This window comes from Meleagris gallopavo, chromosome 2 (genome assembly GCF_905368555.1).
Source record: "Meleagris gallopavo chromosome 2, MGAL_WU_HG_1.1, whole genome shotgun sequence".
Classification (NCBI taxonomy): domain Eukaryota; kingdom Metazoa; phylum Chordata; class Aves; order Galliformes; family Phasianidae; genus Meleagris; species Meleagris gallopavo.
The window spans coordinates 7995319-8007500 of NC_139405.1; the positions used below are offsets into that span (position 1 = coordinate 7995319).

The following is a 12182-nucleotide window of genomic DNA, read 5'->3' on the forward strand; positions in this document are numbered from 1 at the left end:
GCACAAGGAGGGAAGCCGCAGGTCAGCGCTCCCAAGGGTGTTATTTCGGTGTTCCTGTGCTGACACCGCAGAACGTGCTCCGGCTGGGCTGGTTTAAAGAGAGTTAACAAAGTCTGTATTGTTTTACCGAATTTTTAATCTTTTTGGTAGCTGTTTTTGTATTCACTTCGGACCATGTGATGCCCTGACACCAGTCATGTGATAGCGGCTGCGATAGGCACAAATCCCCGGGCAGCAACAAAAGAAGAAAGAAGAAAAAAGAAAAAGCTGAGAAAAAGCTTGCCATTTGGAAAAAGGCCAATTGTACCCCGGTGAAGGCCTTTTTGATCAGCAAAATGACACATGTGTGCAATATTAATAGCGCTAGATGGTGATATTTTATTTGTTGACTACGAGCTTTTAAATTCTTGTGCACGGGGCTGAAACGGATTCTTCCCAGGCAAGCAAAATAAAAGACGAGCCATCGGACATATAATTTTTAAATAACTCTTCTCAGCACATCCGGTGCCATGTGCTAATTTGCTTTTTTTTTTTTTTTTTTCCTTTGGTGGAAACACTTTCGGCCAAGAAAAACCAAGTGCTCCTTCGACCAGCAGCCCTGCGAGCTGAAACCACGTTGGCAGTGCCTGAACAAAATGCACCGAGCCTCTCGCTGCTCTCCCCGGGCTCAGCACCCCACTGCCGCGCTGCTCGCATTCGTGGCTGCTTTCCGAGTGTGAAACAAGGGTTTCGTTCCCTCTCTGCAAAGGTCTGAAAATTAAAACGGGAGTAATATCTGTGCCGGGCTCTGAAAAAACCAACCCACTGTACAGATTATTTAAATGAAGCGGGAAACGTGTTTGAGAACGGATCGATACCGCGCATGCAAACCCCTTATCTGCGCCAGGGCAGGGATGAGAATCTATCTCTCGCCCACAGATCTTAAACTTGCATTTCCTCCCATAGTACACGCACTGCACCACTGTTTTGGATAAACAACAACAACAACAAAACCCTTTTAAAGCTAGTAAGTTGGACCATTACAAATTAATCCTGACTTTAATAACTGGTTAAAGACCCCTTCAGCTTTATAAGTAACAAAAAATATTAAAGCCTGTGATCACAGCGAGCTTTTCTCATTTCTCCTCTCACCATTTGTTATTTAATCCAATACTAGTAATCCAATTTGTCCATCAGACTTTTAAAGGGCAGAATGCAACTTCCCCAGCTTAGACACTTTTCAAAGTACAATATATTTTTCAAATGAATGCTGGATGTTTCATTTTTTCCCCAACTGTTCCTAGCTCTAATGTATGAGGAAAAAAAGAACAAGATGAACATTGTTCGCGCTGATTAAGTAAGAGCTCATTAAAGAGCTGTCAGTGCCGTACTTTGAATATGCATGAAGCATATAATCAGATCTAGTACCGTCACTAGAGGAGAATACGGTAAGTACAAAGGATTGATTTAATTACTTAGAGTGGGCTGTGGTGGTGAAGCAGCCTTGTTAGCGGCAGAGAAAGGAGGCTGTATTCCAGCACGGCCAGGGGAAGGAGGCAGAGTGAGCTTCTGCCACAATACCTCACCTCGGGATAAAGCACTTTACACCGTAGCTCAAAATGAAGACTGTCAGCTCACTGAAAAGGCCCGAATTCATCTCATCGTGTTTAACCTCACCTGGTTAACTATCAAGCAGAGCTATTTATTCTCTTTCGTGCTGATTACGGCTCTGCATTTTACCCCGCAGCTCAGCGCTGACTTCTGAGCGCGGCCTCGGACCGCACTGCTCAGTGCTGCAGCCCCGTGTGCTCACAGCGCACAGGAAGGAACGCCGAGCCAGAACCGAAGGGAGCCGTAAGCACGGCACAGCCCCGTGTAAGCACCCAGCACAGCCCTCGGTGTTGTGCTTGCTCACTACATATGCTCCGAGGCCAGAGCCGACAAGGTTTAGCTCATTTATTTTCTCTTTTTCCTCTCCTCCTCCTGTTTTCCAACCGATGCACTCTGCTTCTATCCTTCTGCTAGGAAATGAAGGGGGTTCTCTCCACGCCATTTTCTGATCTGACTGTTTGGCTGGAGCGCTGAGGGATGCCTGCTCCTCTCTTCCCTTCACCTGTCATCCCCCAGACCCCTCCTCAGCCATCAGGACAGCCCAGGAACCAAACTCTGCCCTCGGACACCAGAAACTCCACCAGCTCCTGCGCTGTGCATCTGGCTGGGGCATCTCCCGCACAGAGCTCAGGCAAGGCTGCAGCATAAAGTTTGGTGCTGCTGTCCTAGGAAGCCAGGATTTTAATAACAGCTGAAAGACAAAACAACCAAACAACCAAACAACCACAAAAAACCAGCCCCCCCTCCCTGCTCCAACTTTATTTCCTCCCATGGTTCATCACACACATTCTAACAGTATTTTCATGACTGTTATTCAGGAACAACTTGAGCCAATTTTCACCTTCAACGCTCAAGAATTACAAGCATGCGTGTATGTTGCTGTTTTTTGGAGAACAATGCAAGGGACTGCCTTATTTTCACATTGCACAGCCTCCAGGCAGGCTTTATAAAATATCTTTTCCTTCACTTTCTTTGGGATTTACAAATGGATTTTTGTTTGAATTGCAAGCTAATTATTTGTTCAATATTTAAATAAGGAGCATTTTGACAAATGCCTGTTCTGAACCAATTTCAAAGAGCAAACTGCTTTTTTTTCCCCTTTCTTTCCTGCTGAAAATACTTCTAACACACCCTTGCCATCAGCAGGCGATTGGGACGTATATGTGCCATTAGATCCATTATTTTAAAGCCTTTTGGGCAGCCAGTCTCTAGATAAACCAAATATGGATTAACATAGTGAAACTGTACATCGCTAAGAAAACAGAGACTAAAGTGCTACAAAACACCGTGAGTACCACTTAAAGAGAAGAAAAAGTAGCAACATGCAGGGACAGGATGGGTCTGCAGTGCAAATGGATGAACACAGTAACTCCTCTACACGATATATTGTCGTAAATCTGTCAAGATAAGCCAATAGATTCATACTTAAAAAAGAATCCTCACATGTAAACGTATTTAACCGTTGTGCAAAAATGAATTACAACCTACAGCAGATACATAATAAAGGCTTTCTATCAGCATCCCCTACCAGCCCATTTGGTCTGGCAAGAAATAACAGGTTCACAAAAAACACTTTGCATGCCGTCTCAAGCAGTAATTGTTTTTAAATTTTATTTGCACTGCATATAGTGTGTGCCATGGTGTCATGTTAAACACAGAAAGCTCCCCATCTCCCCATTTACCTCAGCAGAACTACACGAAAAACAACCTACTTAAGACAGAGCCCATTCTTCACCCATTTGCTGCTGTTTACCCACAGTTTTAAAGCAGAATAGAAGCAGCTTTCTTCCCTCGGCACACTTGGGTGAAGAGGCCAGCAGCAGGATGCCAGCCGTGGGAGCAGGAGCGAGGCGAATAATGACTGGAATCGGCAACTTCGACCCGTTCCTCTGCTCTGAGAGCTGCGCTATTTGCTGCCTGACAGCAGCAAGGTGACCACCGTGGGCTGTCCGAATGCTGGCAAATTCCACAAATTCTGGAAACATATAGCACTGTGTTTGTCTGCCTGCTGAAAACCAATCAAGTTGCATTTGGGCAATTAGGGGGACAGGTTTTTACGAGTTTCTGTATTAGGAGCTACCGGACAGATTGGCTTGGTTACCTGAAGGAGAACATGAACAGCAAATAAAGGAATAGTTCGAGGATGTGCCTCGTCTTGTCTCATAGGAACCTGAGGAAATGCACTGAAATTGAAGGCGGTGTGTTCACAACCGATAAAAGAACTCTCTGTGCCCAAAGCCTCGGCGCTTACCATCGAACGCGTTGCCACAAGGCGATGTTGAAACTAAGAGCTCAGCAAGAATTAAAAGCGGGCTGAATGTTGAACGGTGGAAGGCAAGGCTGTACCAATAAACACTCTGACAAACAAACAGAAAACACAGAGTGATGAATCCTCCCTGCTATAGGACAGGGGCTGACTTCCTTCAAGAGGACAATCTTTGGTGGAAAAACTCAAGAATTTTAGTTACATTATTCTTAAAAGCTCTCAGCGTTGAAAGAAAGCCTCCAGTAGGCAGTGTGAACAGTGGGGCTGCTCAACCTCGAGCTTCACACCTTCCATTTCAGCATTACTACGCTCACCTTTCCTCCAGAATACTTATTTCAGTGACTGACGACCTCTTTGGTTATTAAAAATCACTGGACATGAATAAGAATAGCCACCAGGAGACATACGAGATGTGTGTTTTGTTTAGATGGCCCTGCAGGAGTGAGCACTAGCAATCAGCCAAAGCCCTTGCACGATTTTTCTGAATGGGAAAATGCCTAAGGAACACTGTGAAGAAAAATGCATGGCCACTAACTTGCTGCCTGAGAGCAGTTGAGGAGACATTGATGTCCACACAATGAAGTCTCATAAAGGTGGGTGCCGACTGCCAAGAATCTGCCAGGCTGAGCTGTATTGCATTGCAGTCTGACTACTTTGGCCCCAAAAGCACTGTAACCCTAACGAAACAGAGCCTTGGCCAAGGGAGTTCCTTTATCACAAGAACACATCAAATTAGCTTACTATCAAGCAGAAAACGTGTAATTTCTTTGCTTTCTGAAATGTAATAAATCAGAGAGCTCATTGAGAACTTTGAGAACTGTGCAAACAGGTTGGGGCTCTCACCACAGCGCAGCCCACGCCAGGATTTCTCTTACTCACAGCTGGACTGACACAGGGACACAAATGCCTGCAGCCCATGGCCTGGCAGCCCAGGCTTGGCCACCTGAGGTTGCCCCAGGACACAAACTTCCATGGAAGAGGAGAGAGTGCTGATTATTACCTATGCAAGTCAACACAGTAGCCACCAGAAAATAACAGAAAATCAACAGAAACACAATACCTAGGCTTGATAAAGAGAATGAGTGTATTTTAAATGGGAGGTATTAATTAAAATGAAGAAAACACATTGCTTGTAGCCCAAAATTCAGACAGCAAGGGGTGAGAGTCAAGTGAAAAATCAGGGGACTCCTACAAAACAGCAATGCTTCCTTCCCCAGGACAATGCCTGCAGGGATGCTCACACTAGACAGAACCAACACCTGTCCCTCCCTACCCTCCAGAATTCGTTATTCCCAAATTTGCTCCTGTAACACAATTTCAGAAGAAGCCTTCTTTGGAAAGCCATCAAACCTTTGCTTGCAGCACAGGAAATAAGCATAATTAACTGGGACATCTGAACCTCTTAAACCATGGAAAAAAACATCAGTTCTCACTTGGAAATTCACCAAGAGCTGGATGGTAATCTGGCAGACAGACTTTTGATTGCAGGTCAAAAAGCAAAGTTGGATGCTTTGTTACTGGGGACAGTAATTACTCAATGGCTTGTGGCTACTTCTCAGACCAGTCCAACCTGCCTGCTCACAAGGCAAGTAATGGCCGGTAAAGATTCTGAAGTGAGAGGGAAGTTAAAGTCTTTGTATTGTGCTCTTCCAAGGGGCATGCTTCTTTCAGAGTGCTTAGACTTGGTGGCGTGCAGTAAAAAAGAACTTCTTAACTGGACAGGTTGAATTTAACCCAAACAGCTGCCTGATGTGAGATGATGGCTGGCACCAAATATGACCGCGTAGCAATGTCACTGAAGAGGCCTGCTCTCACTGGGAGCTGACAGGTTCATACCTCTGGGACCTAAAGCTTCCCAGGGCTAACCGGGCACGTTTAGCTAGGCCAAGGTGCCCCAGGGCTCCACAGTTCCCAGTGCTGACAAAAAAAATGGTTTTGGTGGTAAAAGGGAGAAAAGCGAGAAAAAATAAGAGAGCTTTCTGCAGAGCACAGCGTGAGCTGGGAGCCCCAGGGTGACCGCAGTGCCTTTCTCCTCACCGCTCTCTTTACAGGCAGGCCCCGCTTGTGGAGAACGCCAGCTTCCAGGCATGGAGCCAGAGACTAGGCTGACCACATGAAAGACCATTTATACTGCAATACCACAAAGAAAGATGGAAATCAGCTAAAGAAGCAAGTATCTGTTGGGTCTTGCAAGACTTTCGGAAGGCTTGCAAGTCTATTCAGTGTGCTGAGGGCTCTCCCAGAGCAGCCTCCTGCTATGCGGGCAGTGCTGCCTTTGGGCGCTCTCCTTCACAGCCATGATGAGGCTACAGCTGGGGAGGGCACGGAGAGCAGCAGGCCAGCTTATCCTCCAGTCCCCAGGCAGCCAATGGCAGTGCTGTGTTGCTTTGAGAAAATAAATAACTACTGCCATTTCATCGCTGGGCTTCTTTACAGGGATGAACTCAAGTGGGGAAGGCTGACCACGCGTGTTGTCTGCATTTGCTCTTGGGAAGCAAACCTCTCCCAGCAGACACACTGATCCAGGAAAAGTGAGGAGCTCAAGGCCGAGCTCCATGCTGCGGTACAGCCCAGAAAGTCTGCCCAATGGGAACTGCAGGAATACTGGGCAACCAGGAAGGCCCATCTGGCTGGTCCCTCAGCAGAACCAACCAGACCACCTCGCAGGAGCTGCTGGGAGGAGTTGGAGGTTGGAGAGGATGGAACTGGCAAAACAGGAGGCTTTGTGGATGGAATATGGTGGGAGGGAAACTGAAAGAAAAATGTCGTGCCTGGAGAACTCAGGAAGGAATGGACAGCGAGCATGGCATGCTGCTGTAAGAGCTGTGGGCTTATTAAGTCATACTTTATGATTTGGGTAAGATAGGAAAGCATGAGAAGATCACGCTGACTTCCCTACCTAGTCACAACTTCTTTTGTATGCATACACACCAGCATTTCTCCTGCTTTCTGCCTCCCATGCAGGCAGTGACAGCAGCCTGCACATCCAAGCTTGGGTAGAAAGAACAGGAGTTAGTCCAAGGAGGTGTATTTGGAATGAAGAAATAAGCATGAAAAAGGGGCCAGTATACAAATGTATCCCTTCCTGCTGGTAGGGAGGACAGTGACAAAAAAAAACAAACAACTTCTAAACAGAGCCCATCTCTCATGCAAAACTGAACACCCATAATTTTCCTCCCATAGCACTAATGCTGGTGGATAAAAACCCACATTCACTTTGGAAAATGCCAAAGAAATGTCAGTGCAATTGGTTTGAAAAGCCAAAACTTGTTCTGGGGGCTGTGGCACCTCCTCCCAGCTCACACCAAGCGCAAATTCCTATTACAGACAGAGGGACTCCAGCAAGAAGCATTCAAGACCGTATAATGCTGTCTGGTAAATACAGCTCGATAATCAGGATTGTGAAGGTGCAGAGCATATAAGGGATTTATTTTTTGATAACAAATCTGTGCACATATACATCATCAAGCACCCATTGAGAAGCAGAACACTCCAAGTGATTAATACAGCTAAAGGGGGCAGATAAGAGATCAATGACAAAATCACCTGGTAAAAAAAAAAAAAAAAGAAAAAAAAGTAAAAGGTGTTGCATTAAAAGGGCTTTTACTTTGCATGGCAAACAATACAGAGAAACCTGTATTTTAGCACTTGTGCTCAAGAAGCACTCCAAAGTATGCCAGGATGAGAAGAGAAACCCATCCTTTCTAATAATCTTGCGACAAAAGCTAAAAGACATCATCCTATTAACTAGTGATCTCAACTGCTAATGCAGAGTACTTCCTGGTGCCTTTTATGTAGAATGCTGCTATTAAAAAACCACTAAACATTCACTGCCAACAACACAGAATCATTCATCTTTTATCAGCATCTCTTGTTCGAGGAGTATGAGAGGGGCTGAAGGTGTCATTGATATTATAGAGTGGAAATTAATCAGAAATTTTTCTCATATTTTCCTCATCACACTAATTTACTTTTGTACAAATTTTCCCTTGCTAAAAAGTTCATACCCAGCCCCCTGTTGTACGCTTTTAAGTTGAGAATATTCAACGAGCGCGTCAACTGAAAGGCACCAGGTCCCAACACAAAAAGCATTCGAAATTCTCATTTAGTTGTCTTTATTTTGCTAGCGCCATGTGGTCCTTGAAGATGTAGAAAACACGGGAAGCCGAGTAAAGATCAGAGCAGGCTCATTAGCATTCTGACAAAATTGGAGTGGTGGAGATGTATAGTTTGCCTAGTTTGTCGTTTTGAAAGCTACCGGTGGTAAGCTTTCTATTTCATTGTGCTTTTGTCTTTTTTGGGGGTTTTCAACGCAGCGGGGTGTTTGTTAGCCTAGGTTTTCACAGTGCATTGTGGGAACCTTTCCTGCACATTCAGCCTATATAGTATCATTCGAGTTCAAGTCAAAAAGTTTTTTTTTTTTTTTTCCTATTTATTTCATAATAACCCAGACTAACGTATAATCGTCTGGCTGTCAAAACCCATCCTGCCTAACACCTGTTTCATCAAGTAAAAAAATAAAAAATAAAAAAAAACCCTCTGAGCTGTATTTTAAAATAAAACTTTTCAAACACGTTGCTAGTTTTCTTCAAAAGACAAGATAAGAAGAAATTAATTTAAATTCTGCTGTTTACAATCAACTAGGAATGCATTTGAGACAGATCCAGTCGATTAGAATTCAAAAGAAACTCTTTCCCTCTATAAGATCCCAATTCTATTTCAGAGCCTCTTGAAGGAAAGATTGGTTTATGCTCCAGAATTATGTAAATAATGAATTACCTCTTAGAAGACCTAAAGAAGTTATTACTCCAGCCATTTGATTTATTTTTTTTTAACATAAGGCTCACTTTGAAGGGCTAAAAGGGCTACATTAATGCTGCTATTCGACACAAACGTTTCCAAGTTGCAACGGAATGGATAAAGGTCTTTTGGGATGAATTTATCTGCTCAATCCTTGCGGTTGCCCTCCTCTCTCGGATGATGACCCAAAAGAATGTCAACAGCTCATTTCCCAGAGCGCTGGGAGAACCCCTGTGCCAGCCATCATCTGCGTGCTCTCAAAGCAACGTTTCAAACCTTGTGTTCCACAAATGTTTAAAGAGATCCGCTCTCATCTCCACCGCCCTGGCAGTGCTTGGGACACCAGTGCTTGGGGAATGCTGGCTGCTGGAGTCCAAGTGTGACTGCCACACGGGCGTGCAACCTGAGAGCATCCAATTCCTGCTGTTGAACTGAAGCCATGCTATGGCAGTGGCAAGCAAATGCTGAAAACCCACATATATCGACTCGTCCTTAGTTCAGCCTTTCAATTCTTTAATATGATGTGTCCAACTGCCAAAATTGCAGATACCCCTTTGGTATGGAAGGATCAAACCTGGCTCGAAAGGAGTTACAGCAGTCGTGATTCTGACACAGTAATTTTACAAAGGAATGGGGATTAGAGGTCTATTTATTTAGCAATGAGGAAAAGGATAAACAAATATTAAGAGAAAGATCCGCTTTACACGCTTGCCAGAAGAGCGAGCCTCTTCCTACCAAGGACACGGTCTATCAGGCCAGCGAGCGATCCTTGGCCTTTAGGCCCCAAATAGCACAGGCAGGTAAGGCAGGAATGCGGCCTTGCAATGCCCGGGCTCCAGAACTGGCAGATCTCCATGTCTACATCCCTACATCACGTCTACATCCCACGTGAAATGCAGTGGCTTTCATCCTGGAGCACTGGGCAATGTTTAAGCTGCCCATCATTCCTCCCCCCCAGCCGAAAGCAACTCCCACCCTGCAGCACGAGGCAGCAGGAATATGTTAAGACGAACAAAAGGCAGAGTTCTGCCAGCTCCGAGGTGCCACCTTTATTTCAAATCTGCTTTTAATCACTTTGCTCCTTCTCATTCAAACTCCTTGCAGAGTCGAATAACCCGCAGACTGTTACACGCACGGTGGCGAAGACGACTGAATTATTTTCTATACTTTGCAATGTGTGTTTAGCTGCAAAATTATTTATCTCCTTCATTGCGTTCTGCCGCGAAAGTTTCCCCAAGAAGAATCGTCTGGACCAGCCATATCAAATTAGAGGGCAGTCAGGAGTGTCTAAGTCCAGCTTTAAAACAAATATCATAACAATTACTTAGCCATATGGAAAATAGGGTATGTCTTTCCTGAAAGCTTTTATACATTTTCTATCTCAAATTTCAACTTCATTAGAAACTATTTCTGACTAGCAAGCTGCAAGATTGCTAAATATCTGTTAACTCACCATGAAGCAAGAGACTCTTTTTTAATGGCAGAACTTTTCCAAGATGCAAATGAACAATAATCTAATTTCAAGAGTAAATTAACTGAAGGAATCATTTCAACGTGTTGCAAAGTCCCGGGAGCGGTGAGCGGCAGCCCCTCGCTCAGCCCGGCCCGCGCCGCTCCCAGCCCCATCTGCAGAAGAGCCCACATTGTGCTCGTGTTTGGGTTCCTCTGACTTAAAGGCCAGATGTTTCACAAATGACCAACAATCGGAGGTTAGAATAAATTAATGACTGATTTCTGAGCTTTGATGGAATTAAGCATACTTCTTTTCTCAATGTGCCATGTGAATGTTCTCCCGTTAAACTTTTTTTTTTTTTTTTTTTTTTTTTTTTTTTTGACAAGTGAGGCCACCCGGCAGAAAACAACTGATGCAAAACCCAGGAGTAATCCCTCTGTTTAGTTCAACACTGTGGTTAGCCTTAACACTGCCTCTATTATCCAATGGATTTAGAGAAACTTTCATTTATTTGTTGGCCTCGGTCTTCAACTTTGTTGCCTTCTTTAAAGAGCCCCAGACCCATTCCTATGTAAATACATTTGCATGCAGCCACAATGACACTTTCTGGGACTCTGATTAAGCTTGCAGAACCAGATAGCTGCAGTGTGCACATTTGTGATCTCCACGTAAGCACTTTCCCAAATACATACGAGCAAATGAAGCTGATGTCACCCTCGCCTCAGGAGTTTAAAGAAAGGCTCTGTGGCAAAGCACAGCCCAAACCCCAAAGCTCTGTCCCGCAATGACAGCGTTACACGGCAGCCAGCACCGAGTAGCTACTGTGACACAGTATTTGCACCCAACACCACGTCCTTCTCATCTCAGAGCTGTAAGATTGAGGCTTTTTTGCTGCAAAATATCCTCTCCTAGCCCGCTCCACAGCAGAATCCCTGTTGTAACAGTGAGGAATCGCAGCTCCTTCTTTTGCATTTGCTTTTTCTTGCTGCCTCTGTTTATAAGGAGTACCCAGCGTATAATGTACGATTATACACTGTACACAATGCAGCCTTCCTGCAGCCAATTCAAATAGCAAGCTTTGCATCCAGCAAGTCTATTATGAAACAGCACCAGGATTAATCCATGCAATTACAACCCACAAAAAATGCAGGTGGACAATCAGCACGATTTTGCCCTTCCCATGTACAAAATGCCACTACCTTAAAGGTTTAAGTTCTGCAGGAGAGGCACGGTGGACTTAGAGCGCACACCAGGAGCTGGTTTTGTCATTTCCCAGGCTCTGATGACTGCGGGCCACAAACTGCAGCTCCATATATCCCTGCAGTATGCCTTCGAGGAGATAACGCCTTCTTCCAGGGCTAAAATGAACATCCAGCTCCTTGCTTTTGCAAGACGATCTGTTTTAATATAGTTTTTAAAACTTTGTACACAAAACTTTAAAAAATCTTAAGGCATTATTCAAGACAACTGCTACACATACGATGAAAAATGAAGCTAAAATATAACTATCAAGCTTAATCACACATGAAAATGCACTGCTAGTAGACAACATCTCGCATAGTTGCCAGCCCCTCAGTGAGTGCACCAGCACCATTCAGAAACCAGCCCTGATTTACACTTTATTTCCTTTATTCCTGAGGGCACGTGAAGTCTCTGTAAATACCATATACAAACCCAATTTCTCTGGTTGGACTCAGCACATCAATACAAAACCAAATGAACTACCAAAGTGCCCTAATTAACAATTTTGCAAGTGAATGCAGACATCAGTGCCACACTGCAGCCATTAAAGTCTATTCCTCCCCATATCTGTTTCTGTTAACATTTCAATATAGACCAATTAAATGACCTCTCCTCCTCTCAAACTCAATTAAGCTATTTGAACATCAATTGATAACTTACCATGTATTTATGCAAAACGTGCAAGCCAGAGATTCATTTTTCAATCCTAATGATGTTTTGAAAAAGGAAAACCACCTCAGCTCCCCTGCCATGGTATCCCATGGGGCTGGGCTGTGTGTCCCAGGCACCCAGCAGCACGGTGGCACCGCACTGTGCACGGTGGCCTGGCAG

At 44.5% G+C, this 12182-nt stretch overlaps 1 protein-coding gene across 12 annotated transcripts in view; it reads right to left on the bottom strand.

Annotated features, from left to right (window-relative positions):
• The window catches only part of EHBP1 (EH domain binding protein 1), a 195268-nt gene that overhangs the window by 6506 nt on the left and 176580 nt on the right, over window positions 1-12182 (bottom strand). The window lies entirely within an intron of this gene.